General features: G+C 53.2%; 2 protein-coding genes across 9 annotated transcripts in view; both read left to right on the top strand.

The window, feature by feature from the left end:
* LOC125957020 (eye-specific diacylglycerol kinase-like) overlaps nt 1-4,863 on the top strand; it is a 92,312-nt gene that overhangs the window by 52,159 nt on the left and 35,290 nt on the right. The window lies entirely within an intron of this gene.
* Nucleotides 1-4,863, top strand: part of LOC125956962 (cadherin-86C) — a 72,463-nt gene that overhangs the window by 52,230 nt on the left and 15,370 nt on the right. The window contains exon 1 of one of the 8 annotated variants that reach the window (XM_049689327.1): nt 7-453. The exons of 6 other annotated variants lie outside the window; for them this stretch is intronic. The gene's annotated coding sequence lies outside the window, so the exon portion shown is untranslated. Of the gene's footprint in view, nt 1-6; nt 454-4,336; nt 4,487-4,863 lie in introns of those variants that run through there. One more of the 8 variants, XM_049689335.1, reaches the window with a different exon arrangement.

The raw sequence follows: 4,863 nt of genomic DNA, 5'->3' as shown, positions 1-4,863 counted from the left end.
ACAACGTGAACGACGACGACGACAACAACGAACACTGTGGCCTGAGGTCCCACCGCGTGAAGGTCGCGCGCTTTTCGCCCCGGGCCGCGACGCGTGGGTGTCTCCTCTTTGACATCAACACACACACACACACATACATACATATATAGATGGGTTTATACCTGTAGAGGTGTATATAGAATATTGGTTGGTGATTTATTTGCCGTTTATTTCACGCATTTTGTTTTGATGTGAAAGTGAAGTTTTGCAGAGTGTGTGTGTGTGTGTTTTTTTTTTGGGGGGTGACGCTATATCACTATCCCAAAAATCCAACCCCAAACTTTGCCTTAGACGTTTCGTCGATTCTGGGATAGGACGACGGTTTGAAAATGTTAAACATGCATCCCAAGTAACCGGCAACCCGAACGTCGAACGTCGATTAACGACGCACGCGCCCCCGCAGCACTAGGAAAGGTCATTAGGCGATTCCCGGGCGGGGGTAGGGGGGTGGGGGGGACCACTAGCCGTTCTTGACAGCCACCAACAATCCCAGCGCGCCTTGGAATGTGTGTGTGTGTGTTTTTTTTTGGCTTTTGTTTTTTTCTGTTTCAGTTTTGGTGGGTGTGCCCATGCCCGCGTGTGTGTGTGTGTGTGTGTAGACACTCGTGACAACGACTGCAGCAACGGTTGGGATTGATTTTTGGCAAACAACAGAATTTCTTTTCTCCTTTCCTCTTCCTCTTCCTTTATCACCTTTTCTCTTTCTCTCTCTATCTCTCTCTCTCTCTCTCTCTCTCTCTCTCTCTCTCTCTCTCTCTCTCTCTCTCTCTCTCTCTCTCTCTCTCTCGCTCGCTCGTGCGCTCACGGTGTCACCAAACACCAAACGAAAAACTTCAACGCTGCGCCAACCAACGAAACGCGAGCCGGGAATGTGGCCGGTTTCCACCCACACGCCCGCGTCACGTCACGTTCCAATCGAGCTGGTGGTGGTGGTCGAGGATGAGGGGATTATGGAGAAAGAGGGGAGGGGGAGGGGGAGGGGCTGGATAGGTTAGAGGGATGCTGATAACGTCAGCACCATGCAGCAGCGTCACAATAATGATGATGATGATGATGATGATGATCATGGTGGTGATGATGATGACCCCAAACGAAGGCCATGAGGATCGCTGAAGGATGGGCATTGGCAGCGAAAAAAAACATGAAGCCAATTATTTTAATGAAAGCCATGCGCCCCCTCCTCCTAACGGTTGTTGTCGCTGTCGAGTCTTTTCCCTATTTCCGTTCCAGTATGTGTGCGTGTGTGTGTGTGTTCGTCTGTGTCTGTGTGCTGGGTCGTCCATCATTTGAATAAATTGTAGCAGCATCCCTATCCGGTGGATTGGTACCAGTCCCGTGGTGCCCTGCCCGGCGTTCGATCGATGGTGCCCTTTGCCCTTTGGTGCAGCCCTCCACCCCCCCCCCCCCCTCCCACCACGCTTCATTCCGATTCTAATCTTCGCTTCTGTGCCTTAGGGACTGGCTGGGACCAGGCAAGCGCCCAGTATGTCCAGAAACCCGGTGTTGGATTTGGCCTCTCTCTCTCTCATTCTCTCTTTTCCTCCCTCTTTTTCTCTCTCTCTCTCTCTTTCTCTCTCTCTTTCTTTCTCCGATTCGGTACGATTGACCGAAGAACAATAGCTCGTTACGTTATACAGGGAGGGAGGGGGGGGGGTGGCGAGTGTGGGGGAGGAGGGTTGCTCGCGGTGGTCTTGCCCCGGGGGCATCATCATTATTGCATCATAATTAAGCAGCATCCTCCGCGTCCGCTCCCCGTTTGGAAACAAAAAGGAACAGAGAGTAATATTGATCGAGAGAAAAAGAGAGAGAAAGAGAGATAGAGAGAGAAAATAGAGACTCCAAATTGGTGACCATATCCGGTCGCTAAGTTCACCTCGTGGTCAACCGAGTGCTAGGGCTGATTGGCCATTCTACTAAGAACTCCTGTCTCTCTCTCTCTCTCTCTCTCTCTCTCTCTCTCTCTCTCTCTCTCTCTCTCTCTCTCCTGATTTTTCTGTGGCCAAATGGACATCGTCGTTGGATGAGGAAAGCGGGTTGCTTCAAATACAAGTTCAATCAGTCACGCCCTCTGCATCAGGGTATCCCTCACCCCTTATTCCCCCTTTCACCCACCCCCCCTCCCTCCCTTCAGGAGGAGGTCAGTTCGCGATTCGCGGGAAAAGTACGGTAGCGCGATCGATGACGTCAAACGGGGGATGGGGGGAAGGGGAGGCTCAGGGGGAGCACGACTAACCAAGTCCACATCGCACCCCCTCGCATGTCCCCATCCCTTCGGTATGCGGGACGTAGTGCGGCGATCCCGCTGACGGATAAGGCGCCTGATCGTCGATCGCCACCGAGAGAAACAAGAGAGAGAGAGAGAGAGAGAGAGAGAGAGAGAGAGAAAGAGAAAGAGAGCGAGAGAACGAGACACTATGAGGGTTGTGCTGTCCAACGTCATAACGGTACCCTCCCGGAGTTGGCCGGACCCCAGGATCGGTCGGGTCTAACGATTTTCCTATTGATTTATGGCAAACGATGGACGATCCCATCCCCTTTATGCGTGTATGTGTGGTTCGTCACTGAATTCACCCCGTTCTGCTCGTTCTCGATACTCGCCAGGGCCAGGGTTTGACAGTTTAGGGACCATTTGGGGGTTTCCGGGCAGCATCTGGAGCAACTGGGTAAATGACCTTCGCTGATGGTCGCTGATATTGCAAGGAAAGGGGTTGGGGTACGGGTAGGGTGGAATGGTCGCGTCGTGTAGCCGATCGGTCGGATGGGAACAGAAAACCGGTTTGACCTCGACCTCTTCCCTCATCCCTCTTCCCTCTGCTGCTGCTGCACGACGTTAGTCCGTTAGCCTGATTCTCCGGTCACTCTCTCTCTCTCTCTCTCTCTCTCTCTCTCTCTCTCTCTCTTTCTCTCTCTCTCTCTCACACACACACACACACAAACTGCGATCAATCGATTGCACAGAAAAAAGTACCACGAGCGCTGACGGGAGCGCAAGGAGAAAGGGCAGGGAGGGGGGAGGGGGGCGAACACACCATAGATCACTTCTCGCATAGACATACGATCGATCCTCAAGATGGCCGCTCGTAAATGCCAACATATCGAACAAGGATCTGCGGATCCTTACAATGGTAACTACGACAATGGGGAGGAGGGAGGGGGATGGTGAGAGGGGAGGGCTCTCAAGAGGATAGGAAAGGAAGTTCGATTCGGTTCGGTTCGGTTCAGGGTGCTCCTAATAAATTACTCACCCTCACCAGGGGTGGGAAGAAGCGGGAAGAGAAGGGTGAGGGGAGGAACAACTTCATCCAATTAATTGGCCAAACATCATCGATTCATCATTGAAGCCTCGTCACCGTCTTCTCTCTCTCTCTCTCTCTCTCTCTCTCTCTCTCTCTCTCTCTCTCTCTCTCTCTTTCTTTACACTGCTTAGCCACATATAGACACATTAGGTCTTATGCAGATTTTAAAGAAGAGTTTCCCTTTAGGAAAACTTCTTCGAGGCGTTTTGCGTCGTTGCCGGGAGTTTCTCACTTCCCAAGGGAGGGAGGGAGGGATGGAAGTATGGGGGGTGGTGGGAAAGAAGGAGCAGAGCGACCAGAGCGCCTGCTCCAAGCGCTACTCCAAGGTGGCGCACACCGCAAGCGTTCAACAAACGACCAGGCCCGAGGCCTGCGGACAGCGGACTGTGGTTGTCTCTTTGTGGTTGTCGTCGAAGAACGGACGGAGAATTCTGGTATGCCAGGGCGTGCAGCGGTGTGCATAAAACGCCCCCGCAACCCCTCGTCGCCATCGCGGTCAGATCAGATAAGATAGCAGCGCAATAGCGGCGCGCTCCTGAGAGAGAGAGAGAGAGAGAGAGAGAGAGCGAACTGGTGGCTTGTTTGCCCTCCGGTGACCGGTACGTACCGACCCCGGGCCAGCATAGGCCTCTCCACAGAAGCACTGCTAATGAGTGCAACCCCCCCAACCCCCTCCCCGCAAACTCCCGATGAGGGGTGGTCCACTTCCCTCCTATGGTGGAAGTGTGGAAGGTAAACGATATATGGGGTTAAGGGTGCAGAGAGGGGGGGACCAGGAACTGCCAAGGTGACAAATTCGATGCGGAGAGCGAGACGCGGCGGGCAGCCCAGCAGCCCTCAACGGACCCTCAACGGAGCGCCACAACGGCCTATGCCTTCGGCATTCATAGAGGGAGGTGGTCCTTTGAGGTAAAGGGAGCGTTGCCCCGGGGGGTGTGAGGTGGAGGAGGTTGCCAAAGGCGCCGCGATAATGACGCGGAGCGCAGCGCAGCGCAGCGCAGCGCAGCGCAGCGCAAAGTGTTAGAGTGTGGGGTTAAGACACTATAGGCACAGTAACCATTCAGCCATTGGCGCAACGCGCGTTGCCAGCAGCCAATACCCCCACACTATAGCCAAGAGTCCAAGGGAGCGAAAAAGAGACAAAAACACAGGTACGCAAACAGGAGGTGTGGAGTAAAGGGGGCAGCAGCAGCAGCAGAAGGAGGCAGTACAGAGTGTGAGTTGACAGCTTCATGATCCGAAACCGAACGCAACCAGATGTTCAGACGATACGAGGCAGTAGTTTACAACAACTCCAAACCCTCGTTTTTAAAATGCAATTGAAGCTGTACCCAAGCTGCACAGAAACAGCGAGAGAGAGAGAGAGAGAGAGAGAGAGAGAGAGAGAGAGAGAGAGAGAGAGAGAGAGAGAGAGAGAGAGAGAGAGAGGTTGATTTTTCATCATTTGCGGCGCCCCCTATAGTGGCCATTTTGCTGTTATGGTGGAGAGCGTGCGTTATATGTTGCTTGCTAGCTTGTTTGTTTAGTA

Source organism: Anopheles darlingi, chromosome X (genome assembly GCF_943734745.1).
Source record: "Anopheles darlingi chromosome X, idAnoDarlMG_H_01, whole genome shotgun sequence".
NCBI lineage: Eukaryota > Metazoa > Arthropoda > Insecta > Diptera > Culicidae > Anopheles > Anopheles darlingi.
This window is presented reverse-complemented; position numbering and strand designations above follow the sequence as displayed.